Below are 13,257 nucleotides of genomic sequence, written 5' to 3' on the forward strand. Positions count from 1 at the left end.
ATAAAGCTTTTTTTTTGTGTGTGTGTGTTGTTGCCTCGCTCAACAACAGTTGTCTAGGTGGTGTTACCTAACTGCGCCTGCCACGAACCGCACTTGGGCCAGCGGTTGGAAACGCCCTTGGCCCGCCACGGCGACAGTGCTGCGCACGCGATCTACGCTGGGCCCATTGGTCGGCCGCACGAGTGGGCTCGGGGATATCGTCCGTATCCAATAGTAGGCCAGCGATAGTGGTTCTAGCTGATATATCTGGACGAGACCTGCGATGGGATCGCTGCGCCATGCACATGCCACAGATTCTCGTTTAAATGATTCACAGTTTTGCTATGCTTTTGACCTCGCCAAATTAGCTGACGCGTTGCTCGGTGCGTCTGACTGAAGAGCAATTGACTGCCTGTAAATATGTGGTGTCCTCAGGCCGATATACAGATTTGAACCTAGCAGATGGCATTCAAGCGTGAAGAATTAACTGCTCTTTGTGCAGTGTATTCAACTGGCGAGCATTTTGCCACAGCCTTTCACTCTGAAATGTAGCCCTGTTTTGACTTTTATGAGCACGAGACAAGCTACGCTTTCTTTCACCATTTCACAGCAGACTCATTTGGCACACCATTGTTTTAACAGTTTGTGGCCTGCCTAAAGGTCTCACTTGATCATACCTTAATAATTAAACCTGATAAAAGACATCAGAAGCAATAACCAACACACTTGGAAGTTAACATTTGAGTCTTATATTAAATGCCTTTTCAGATGCAAATAACTAACAGAGTTGTTTTGGTACTGGCTGCAACTTCGCACGTCGGTACCTGCCAGATATTCAACTTGCAATTAAATATCCGTGCAGCGTGCTCCAATTGGTGGGACATTGAAAGTTTCTTCTCATAATTATTCTACATATTTGCAACCTTTTGAGTATGTGCTTCATTTTAGTTTTCAAACAGCAATTATTTCAACATTTCAGTGAGTGTTACTTGAAGTTACAGACTTATGGACTTCTGTGGCTTGTCCACAGTTTTGCCTGCATATCATACATGATGTCATACCTGCAAAGTTTCGATCCACCAACTTTCAGATTCTCTTGCATTGGGTGCAGGTTCATATTGCTGTGTGTGTGAACTTTCTGCAACACCTCTGTCTAGGTTAACGGCTGATTCTATTAGCATATACCACCTTTGCCACAAAATAGACTACATGCAGTGTTGTCTGCCTGTTGCAACATTTGTTATCATGCCTTGTGCTCATATTGCAGCTAAAGTGCAGCAAAACTGCAGGCACAGCTTCTTGTTTTTGAATATCGCCAGCCATGTCGTGTTGGATACACTTGATCTTGTCGGATCACTGAAGCTGAGCAGCGTTGGCTGCAGTCAATCTTTTGGAGGGGTGCCACCTGGGAAGACTGAGCACTGATGGCTCCTTTTCTGCAACAGAGCAGTCCAGGAACCTAGCCTGAGCAAATGAGACAGTTAGGTGTCCACCAGCATGGGGATACCACCCACCCTTCACTCCGATGTGTTGCTTCTTCTTGTAAAGCATGTGTCCCTAAAGCGCATGTGTGGCATCCGTGATGCTGCAGTATAATATGAAAATAGAGGAACAAAAGAAGGAGAGAAAACATTGCAGAACTGTGAAACTTGGAAGCCGAATACTTTAATGCACATTATGAAAACACCTGTTGGTTAAATTAGGAGATCTGTAAACCCAATCAAGCGAATGTGAAAGTCAAACACAACATTGCCTGGCAGGTTCTGTCATTACTGCTAACGCGCTATACAACAAATCGTAACAATGACGCTAGTACCAAATAAGCAAAAGCACAATAACTGGCAGGCTCCATGAAATGCTAGAGGAAAATTTCAAAGTTTCCCAGTGGCCGTCAACAGTCGCAGAGAATGTGCATTATACATATGCTACGAAATAGCATATTTAATATCATCATCATCAGTCTATTTTATGTCCACTGCAGGACGAAGGCCTCTGTGATCTCCAATTACCTCTGTTCTACGCCGATTTCAGCTAGCGCCTGCGAATTTCTTAATTTCATCACCCCACCTAGCCTTCTGCCATCCTCGACTGCGCTTCCCTTCTCTTGGCACCCATTCTGTAGCCCTAATGGTCCACTGGTTATCTAACCTATGCATTACATGACCTGCCCAGCTCCATTTTTTTTTCTCTTAATGTCAGTCAGAATATCGGCTATACCCGTTTGATCTCTGATCCAAACTGGACTCTTTCCGTCTCTTAATGTTATGCCTAGCATTTTTCGTTCCATCGCTCTTTGCGTGGTCCTTAACTTGTTCTTGAGTTTGTCTCCTTTCTTTATAGGTACCTTCCTAGTTTTCTTGTGGAGAATTAACATAGCTGTGGAATCTTTGTAGACATTTTCCAAGATATTTACGTAAGCAGCCTGTACTCCTTGATTACATAATGCCTCTGTGACTGCTGGTATCTCTACTGAATCAAATGCCTTTTCGTAATCTATGAAAGCTATATAGATAGGCTGGTTGTACCCTGCGTATTTCTCGATTACCTGATTAATGATATGGATGTGATCCATCGTAGAGTATCCCATCCTGAAACCAGCCTGTTCCCTTGGTTGACTTAAGTCTAGTGTTGCCCTTATTCTATTCGACATTATCTTCGTGGCTATTTTATGTAATACTGGGAGTAACCTAATGGGCCCATAATTCTTCAATTCTTTAATGTCCCCCTTCTTGCGGATTACTATAATGTTCGCATTCTTCCAGTTCTCTGGGACCCTTAAAGTCAATAGACAGTTCATATAGACAGCTGCCAGTTTTTCAAGCATTATGTCTCCTCCATCTCCGAGTAAATGGACTGTTATTCCATCTTCTCCTGTTGCTTTTCCCTGTTTCATGTCTTGCAAGTACCTTCTAACCTCATTGCTATTGATAGAAGGGGTCTCTGCAACCTGTTCATTACTGTTTCAAATGGAGATATCGTGGCTCCTCTGGGTACTGCACAGGTCAGTATAGAATTCTTCTGCTGCTTTTACTATACCTTTGAGATTACTGATGATATTACCCTGCTATCTTTCAGTGTATACATCTTGGTTTGTCCTATGCCAAGTTTCCTTCTCACTGATTTCATGCTGCGTCCATTTTTTACTGCTTCTTCAGTCTTTGTCACGTTATAATTTAGAATATCCCTCATTTTCTCCTTGTTGATCAGTTTTGACAGTTCCACTAATTCTGTCTTATCTCTTGAGTTGGACACTTCCATACCTTGTCGTTTATTTATTAGACCCTTGTTGCTTGGGAGAGCTTGCCTACTGGTTGCCTGGGTGCCTTACCTCCAACTTCAGTTGCTGCCTCTGAAGCCAGCGTAGTTACGGTTTCATTCTTTACATCTATGTCATCTTTAGCTCTCTGTTCTAAGGCTGCATATTTGTTTGCAAGTAGCAGCCTGAATTGGCCTGCTTTTACCCTTACTGCGTCTAGGTTGGACCGTTTCTTCCTGACCAATTTTACTCTTTCTTGCTTCAAATTGAGGTGAATTCTAGACCTCACTAATCTATGATCACTGCACTTTATTCTACCTAACACTTCAACATCCTTCACTATGCTGGGATTGGAAGAAAGTATGAAATCCATTTCATTTCTTGTTTCACCATTAGGGCTTTTCCAGGTCCACTTTCCGTTGCTACACTTCCTGAAGAAGGTGTTCATTATTCGCAGCTTATTCCTTTCCATTAATTCTACCAGCATCTCTCCTCTAGCGTTCTTATAATCGACGCCATAGTTGCCAATTGTTTGTTCATCAGCCTGCTTTTTGCCCACTTGTGCATTGAAGTCACTGATTACTACAGTATAGCGAGTTTGCACTTTTGTCATCGCTAATTCAGCATCTTCATAAAACTGACCTACTTCATCATCATGAATGTATGTGGAGCATAGGTTTGTACTACCTTTAATCTATACCTCTTATTAAGTTTGATTACTACTACTGCTACCCTCTCATTAATGCTGTAGAATTTGTCAATGTTGCCCCCTGTGGCCTTATGAATTAGGAATCCTACCCCGCATTGCTTCTTATCCGGGAGACCTCTAAGCAGAGGAAATCACCATTAGTCAGCACTCTATGAGCCTCACCCGTTCTTCTAATCTAAGACCAACGATATCACAAACAATGCCTGATAGTTCCTCAAAGAATCCTGCTAAGCCAGCCTCACTCGACAGAGTTCGGGGTGTTAAAAGTTGCCAGGGTAACTTTCCATTGGTGGCCTGGTCAAGTGCTCCGCAGCTGCTGGGGACTGAGGGCCATTGGTTGACTGAATGAGTCATTTGGGAGGGAGTGGCCGAATACTGCAACAGGGAGGCCATTGCCTATACTATATACTATACTTGACCATCATAAAACTAATGGCTGTGCCAGTGGAATGCTTCTGTAAGCAAGTATTTTGAATCTTCCTAAAATGTGATGGCTGCGCCTAAAGGCAGCAACATCAAATTACCACTTCAGCCTCTAAAACGTTACCTATATAATCTGTACATATTCAAATACTGGAATTACAAAAACTTAAATTCTGGGGATTTAGCTACCGAAATGACGATATGATTATGAGGAACACCATACTGAGGGATTCCAAATTATTTTGACTACTTGGGTTTCTTTAACATGCGCTTAAGTCTAAGTACACGAGCGCTTTTGCATTTCGCCCGATAGAAATCTTGCCACCATAGCTGGGGTTGAACCTGCAACCTCGAGCTTAGCAGTGCAATGTCATAGTCACTGCGCTACTGCAGCAGGTGAAGTTGGAAAAAAAAGAAGTAGAACTATAAAAATACGAGTTGAATTAGTTTGGAGGTGCTAAACCATCAAAAAACCAGCCCCGCTATGTTGCAGATGCAGCCTCTTCCATCCAGAAGAAAATCTTTCATAAGATTATGGCACCAATCCCGGCAAATTAAGGCATGCGAGCTATACGTTACACTTTCAAGTTATGAATCACCAATATCATTCACAACTAAATAAGCAGAAACAAAGTATTTTTTTCTTGACAGCCATTAGAAGTACATGGAACAAACTTGGTTGACACTTGAAATTCACTTGTTATATATATATCTGTGTTTATAATCAGCAGACTTCCAAAAATGAGGCAGAATAATTTTGAGTGAATAAATAAATAATACATCTGCTTTCACTATGCAGACCTATAAATCATGGCTTTTAGATTGCCCAGAGTGCAGAAGCATTGGCCTTTGCTGAATGCCAGCTGCTTCAGGGACAAGATAAAGGTGGTTGTGATTAACACACATTTGATGTAGTGGTGGAAATCTTGACAAAGAATGACTTAATCACAAACGGGACTTTTTTTTGTACATAGGTTGAGTGGTGGTCCAAGTAAAGATCATCACTTCATTTCCTTTTGAAGGTGACAAAGCATCTAGTATAGAATATGCCATGCTGTGACCATACACATCACACTGCAAAGCTTGAGCTATTCAATGGACAAGCACATTGGTATATAGTTCAGTAGAAATTACGATATCTGAAGATGACAAAAGCAAGAATAGTTTCATTGGTAACACAATGGTTCATGCCAGCGATCAGAAATTTATATTTGGCAACACACTACTTTTAACAATGTGGTATCCACCGGTTACCCACTAATTAAGCACATTCTATGGACATAAACAGGAACTAGCAAGAAGAATAAAGGGAACTGAGGAGATCAAGCCATTCTCAATAGCAATCAAACAAAGCCAACAGACAAGGTACCATGGGTGCCATTGTTTCATTTCTTTCTGTACAGTGGAACTAGTTTACTGTGCCCTTGAAATTTGTGGCAAAGTACATTGCTGTTCTACATAGCATTGTCCTGAACCACCTCTGGAGTGCCTTTTCTTTTTTGCAACTTATTAGAGGGACACCAAATAAATTTTAATTCCAGATGTACATTAGTATATGACATGTTGCAGAGGTCGCTAAAGTACCATACTTTGGCGGTCTATAGCTTTAAATAAGTTAAGAGAGGGCATGCATGGCAAATCCACTGGCGCTGGCATGAATTGGCACAAGCCAGAAGCAGCTAATTCCCATGTGGTTTGTTGATACCGCCATAATGTCCTTGACTGCATAATTCAATGCAGTTGTGTTCTGTCTACTTCATTTTTTGTAGCATGTTTACTTACGCCAGAACTGTAAAGGTTTGAAAAACAAGCGAAAGTAAGTGAATTGCAGCACTAGCCCTGTCAAGTAGCACATTGATTAACAGCTTCATTCAAAACATCGTCTCCTGTGGTACACGGTCTTGACTGTAGACGGCACCTCGAATTTGTTCATGGAAGTGAATTTGAAATTAGGTGACAAGTCCCAATGTTGAAAAACAGCGCTGGAGCCCGCATTCGTAAGTGCTACAGTGAAAAAGTTTGTGACCTGTGTCTTCCCTTCGCATGTGGAAATGATACTCCATTTCTGACACCAGCTACCTGTGTGCAATCAGGGGACACTTTTCTCAAAAAAAGAATTAGGTACGTACCGAGTGCCGCACCTCACAATTTGTGTGGTGCTATACAGTCATTCCCACTTATAATGAACACGGTTGTGCACAAGAAAAAAATCGATGAGATACATACACACCTAGAATGAATTTAAATGAACTTTTGTGATGCGTTTGCTATATACAGATTTGTTATCTGCAATGGAGAAAAGTAAAGAAAAATACAATTATTGAAGACAACAACGTGCAGGAGGCAGTAATTTTTGCCTGTGCATGGAACTTTCTGTCAGTATCACTAACAATGGCATTGTTGATGCATGCGATTGAGTAGATCTGTTCTAGTCCACTTCCCTTTATAGCCTTATGGCAATCATAGCAGACGCCTCAAGTTCAATATGTCCAGTTCGTGGTGAAGCAGTTTTACGTGCGCGTTGGTCACCAAGAATTGCATGTTCTGTATAGAGAGTAGTTTACTTTAACCACGTTCATATTATTTGGGTTTGACTGTATGTGAGCTAATGTATACTGAAGCGGAGCCAAGCAAAAAGCATCACACAGCTGCTGTAGCATCTGCTAGTAGCACCCACTGTAGAGTATCCCCAGCGCTTTTTTCGTGGTTAGGTTATATCAGAAAATAATTGGAGGCACATGAAATACAAAGAGGCTTTCTTTTTTTTTTTACTTGCACCTCTTAAGAAACTAGCAAGAGTCTGTGAAACATGGTATATGAACATAGTTTCATAGAACACAGTCCATGAACGTGGGTTCTAATGTTCGGAAGGAAAGGAAGAATATCTTTACTGTTCTTTTAAACACAACACTGACACATTTGCCCTGCATTTTAGGGATAGACCTCTCACACCCACGGCCCATCTCAATGTTGCTGGTTTGTAGATACTCATTTAATGGTTGTCTTTATTTCTAGAAATATGAGTACACTAAATTTTATAGCTTCAAAATTGAATTAGTATGTTTCATAACTATCGAGTTTGCCACTGGTTATACCTTACTAACGATGTTGATCATCATCCTCATCATCATCATAAGCCTGTTTTATGTCGACTGCAGGACGAAGGCCTCTCCCCGCGATCTCCAATTACCCCTATCATGTGCCAACCGATTCCAACTAGCACCCGCAAATTTTCTGATTTCGTAGCACCCTCTAGTCTTCTGCCGTCCTCTACTGCGCTTCCCTTCTCTTGGCACCCATTCTGTCACCCTAATGGTCCAACCGTTATCTAATCTGCGCATTACATTACCTGCGCAGCGCCCTTTTTTTCTCTTGATGTCAATTAGAATATCGTCTATACCTGTTTGCTCTCCAATCCAAACCGCTCTCTTTCTGTCTCTTAACATTATGCCAAGCAATCTTCGTTCCATCGCTCTTCGCGCGGTCCTTAACTTATTCTCAAGCTTCTTTGTCAGTCTCCAAGTCTCTGCCCCATATGTCAGCACCGGTAAATTGCACTGATTGTATACCTTTCTTTTCAATGATAACGGTAAGCTCCCATTCAGGAGCTCACGATGTCTGCCGTATGCGATCCAACTCATTTTTATTCTTCTGTGAATTTCCTTCTCATGGTCAGGGTTCCCTGTGATTAGTTGACTAAGGTAAACGTACTCCTTCACAGACTCAAGAGGCTGACTTTCAATCTTGAACTCTTGTTCTCTTGCACGGTTATTTATCATTATCTTTGTCTTCTGTATATTATTCATCAACCCCACTCTTACACTCTCCCTGTTAAAGTCCGCAATCATTTGTTGTAACTCGTCCGCAGGGTTGATGAATAGAACAATGTCATCGGCAAACCGAAGGATGCTGAGGTATTCGCCGTCGATCCTTACTCCTAAACCTTCCCAGTCTAATAGCTTGAATACTTCTTCCAAGCACGCAGTGAATAGCATTGGAGAGATTGTGTCTCCTTGTATGACCCCTTTCTTTATAGGTATCTTTGTACTTGTGTAGAATTAAGGTGGCTGTGGAATCTGTAGATATTTTCCAGAGTATTTACGTAAGCAGTCTGTACTCCTTGACTACGCAATGCCTCTATGACTGCTGGTATCTCTGCTGAATCAAATGCTTTTTCGTAATCTACGAAAGCCATAAAGACAAGCTTATTGTACTCTGCGGATTTCTCGATAACCTAAATAATGACATGGATGTGATCCATTGTAGAGTATTTCTTCCTGAAGCCAGCCTGTTCCTTTGGTTGATTAAAGTCCAGTGTTGCCCTTATTCTATTGGAGATTATTTTGGTAAATATTCTATATAATACTGGGAGTAAGCTAATGGGCCTATAATTTTTCAGTTCTTTAACGTCTCCCTCTTTTGTGGATTAGTATAATGTTTGCATTCTTCCAGTTTTCTGGGACCCTTACAGTCGATAGACACTTTGTATAAAGAGCCGCCAGTTTTCCAAGCATTAGGTCTCAAAAAAAAAATTAAGGGGTTTCACGTGCCAAAACCACTTTCCGATTATGAGGCACGCCGTAGTGGAGGACTCCGGAAATTTTGACCACCTGGGGTTCTTTAACGTGCACCTAAATTTAAGTACACAGGTGTTTTCGCATTTCGCCCCCATCGAAATGCGGCCGCCGTGGCCGGGATTCGATCCCGTGACCTCGTGCTCAGCAGCCTAACACCATAGCCACTAAGCAACCTCGGCGGGTGAGTCATTATGTCTCCTTCATCTTTGATTAAACCGACTGTTATTCCATCTTCTTGTGCCGCTCTTCGTCGTTTCATGTCTTGCAAGGCCCTTCTGACCTCATCGCTAATTATAGGAGGAGTTTCTGTATACTGTTCATTAGTGTTTCGAATAGGGTGTTCCTGAGTCCTCTGGGTACTGTACAGGTCAGTATAGAATTGTTCCACTACTCTTACTATACCTTCGAAATTGCTGATGATATTAACCTGCTGATCTTTCAGTGCATACATCTTGGGTTGTCCTATGCCAAGTTTCCTTCTCACTGATTTCAGGCTGCATCCATTTTTTATGGCTTCTTCAGTCTTTCTCACATTACAATTTCGAATATCACTTAATTTTGCTTTGCTGATCTGTTTTGACAGTTCCGAGAATTCTATCGTATCTCTTTGTCGTTTGTTTATTATGTTGGGAGAGCTTGCCTGCTGGTTGCCTTGGTGCCTTGCCTCAGACTTCAATTGCTGCCTCTGAAGTCAGCCTTGTTATGGTTTCATTCATTACGTCTATGTCATTACCATCATCTCCCTGTTTTAAGGCTGCATATTTGTTTGCAAGTACCAGCCTAAATTTGTTTGCTTTTACCCTTACTGCCTCTAAGGTGACCTGTGTTTTTTGGACCAATTTTACTCTTTTCTCTTTAAATTCAGGTGGGTCCTGGCCCTCACTAACCTATGATCATTACATTTTACCCTACTTATTACTAGAACATCCTGCACTATGCTGGGATCGGCAGAAAGTATGAAATCAATGTCATTTCTTGTTTCACCATTAGGGCTTTTCCAGGCCCACTTTCTGTTCCTACGTTTCCTGAAAAAGATGTTCATTATTCTCAGCTTATTGCTTTCTGTGAATTCTACCAGCATCTATCCTCTAGCGTTTCTAGAACCAACGCCATAGTTGCCAATTGCCTGTTCACCCACCTGCTTTTTCCCCACTTTTGCATTGAAGTAACCGATTACTATTGTATACCAAGTTTGCACTTTTCTCATTGCTAATTCAACACCTTCATAAAACTGATTTACTTCCTCATCGTCGTGACTGGATGTTGGAGCATAAGCTTGTACTACCTTTCATCTATACCTCTTAGTAAGTTTGATTACGACTACTGCTACCATCTCGTTAATGCTGTAGAATTAATCAATGTTGACCACTATGTCCTTATGGATTAGGAATTCTACCCCGTATTGCTTTTCCGCCGGTGCTTCTCACGCACCGCAGCAGCCGGTGCTGCTCCGACGCTTGACGAACGTGAACAGCAGCAACTGTTCTGCCTGAGCATGGCTACGGGAACGCTTAGCGAACTTCAGACGATGACGACAATGCAAGGCGAGACCACACCAGCAGACAACATTGATCTAAGAAATGTAGACAGAACAGAAGACGGAATAGCAGGCTCCGTTCGCCACAACACCGGGGGACGCCAGCGGACGGACGACGACTGGCAGACAGTCCTGACACTACGGCAAAAGAAGCAGCAGGCTCGAGAGTGCAAGCGAGAAACGGACTCAACGGGTGGCACTAACCCTGCAAAACTAAAAAAACGATGCAGAGGCATACCCAAACTTCCTGCTCTTCCTAAGGATGACTTCAAGATAGTTATCCGACCACACCACGGACTGCCTTTGAAGACTATCAGCACGCCGGACCTCGCCGAAGCGATCGTCACGGCCTGCGACTACCAAATAAGAGGTGAGCAATTTTTGCTCCGTATAAAGCCCGGCTCCAATATCGCTATATTTTAGACATCGAGTCAGGAGGTCGCGGAGCAGGCACGGCGAGTCCACTTCCTCACTATCAACAGACATTTGCATGACGTTAACGTATACGCTGCCACCGGAGAGGAAGCTATCCGAGGAGTTATACACGGACTTCCATCCCGAATGCCACCAGAGACCATCATAGCAAACATACGTATACGGACTCAAGCCGTCGAACTTATCCAAGCAAGAATGATCGGAAAAACAAAGAGTGCCGCCCTTACATTCTGCGGCCCGTCACTACCTCGGGTAGTGTACTACAACAGAGGCGAACTCCTGTGTCATCCTTACCGTGCTACTGTTCAGGTGTGCAAAACATGCCATGGAAAAGGGCATTGGACAGACGTCTGTCCACAGCCCGACCTGCGAGTGTGCCGAATTTGCGGACTCAGAAACCCAGTGGATGGACACTCGTGTGAGCCAAAGTGTGCCTCGTGTGAGGGGGCCCACGTCCCTGGGGACCGCAGCTGCCAATGACGCCTCAAGCAACCAAAAAAACCTCAAGTCAGAAAGAGCACTGACAAGCACAGTGAATGGCAGAAAAAACCAAGCTGGTTCACCTCAGAGGATGAGGAATCAGACTACACAAAAGGCCATAGAAGCGACCAATGCGACCGACAGAGAAGGACGAGATCGCCATCTCCGCACCAACTGAATGCTCGGTCCAGATCAGCGTCACCTCACCTGAGCAGATCCCGCTCTCGAACACGAGAGCCCGTTCAGGGAGGAGAAACAAGGCAGACGCAACGATCATCCAGAGAAGCACCGAAGGTGGCCTCAGTTCTGAAAAATCCACAGGTAAGCTGGGCAGCGGTCGCGTCCTCCACAACCACACCTATCACACTAAACGAGGAGTACAAGGAAATAGTTGCCGAAAACAGACAACTTAAGGCAAGCTTGGACAGCATGAAAAATGAACTCGAAACGCTTAAACGACAAATGGCAAGCATGATGACACACGGAGGAACCCATAAAACAAACGCACCCGCCCAACTGCCCAACACACAGATGAAACCAACACAGACCAAATCACTATCACAAACACAGCCTATAGCACAGACGCCTACACCCATCACTCATCTGGAAGGGAAACTAGACAATATTTGCGCACAAATGCAACTATTTTTTTTGCGGAGCTTCACAACCTTAAGCGGTACGTCGACGATTCGCTCAAAGGAGTAAAAAAAGAAACGCGAAAATGTCGTAGCAACCTTAGCCTGGACAACCGAGATCCAAAGGTCACCGTAACCACACACACAGAACATATTGAGAGCCCATACTCTGGCTGACTACACACCTACACACCAAGAGAATCTCGTAATTTGGTAGTGGAACTGCCGATCACTACATAACAAACATGCTGCACTTACACAATATATCAAGGCGGCGCTCGTCCCACCTGACATTATTTGTCTTCAGGAAGTGGGGAAAATGCGGATACCTATTGGGGGCTACCGTTTTTACAGCGATTCGAACTACCCTGAACTGGCAGCATTGGCCCGCAAGGACCTGACAATCACTGTCACCATAGCAGCTGGCGTAGAAATGCACCACCAAATACTCGCCATTTGGCCAGTTAAGAAGGGTCGTCCCAAGTGCCTGATAACCAACGTATATAGCCCCCCTAGGGATAAGAGGGCCGATTTTTCATCAATTTTAAGTAATGTATCTACCTTGCTCTCAACGAAAGACCGACTAATCTATCTTGGAGACTTTAACGCTTGGCACTCCGCATGGGGTTATCAACGTGACACCACCAAGGGCTTCAATCTACTACGAGAAACTCAGTCCCACGAACTTGTACTGATTACGCAGCCAGGCACTCCTACATGGATAGGAAACAGCATTGCCCGGGACACCACGCCGGACCTTACGTTTGTCAACAATGAGACGGGGGTCACCTGTAACCTAGACGAAACGCTAGGTAGTGATCAGTATCTATTGTGTGTCAATGTTAACACAGCTAAAGTTCGACAGCCCCTAGGGGTGGCCAGGCTCACCGATTGGAAAAAGTATAGAGAACGACAACAGGTTGCTTCCTCATTTCCAGCCACCGCCGCGTTTTGGACAACTTTCTTCAAGGAAGCCCATGCTGCCACCACCAGAAAGATCAAGACCACAACAGAAGCACCAGCAGTAGACAGCCATCTCGCCCACCTCTGGGATGCCCACAGAAGCCTCACCAAACGCTGGAAGCGGCAGCGGCGTAATTGCAAACTTAGGCGCCGAATAGCCTTGCTGGCAAACGAAGCTAACGCCTATGCAAAGGAGCTGAATAATCAAAATTGGCGCAGCTTCTACGACTCTCTCAGAGGCACCCTCAGCACCAAGAAGACCT

Source organism: Dermacentor albipictus, chromosome 1, assembly GCF_038994185.2.
Source record: "Dermacentor albipictus isolate Rhodes 1998 colony chromosome 1, USDA_Dalb.pri_finalv2, whole genome shotgun sequence".
NCBI lineage: Eukaryota > Metazoa > Arthropoda > Arachnida > Ixodida > Ixodidae > Dermacentor > Dermacentor albipictus.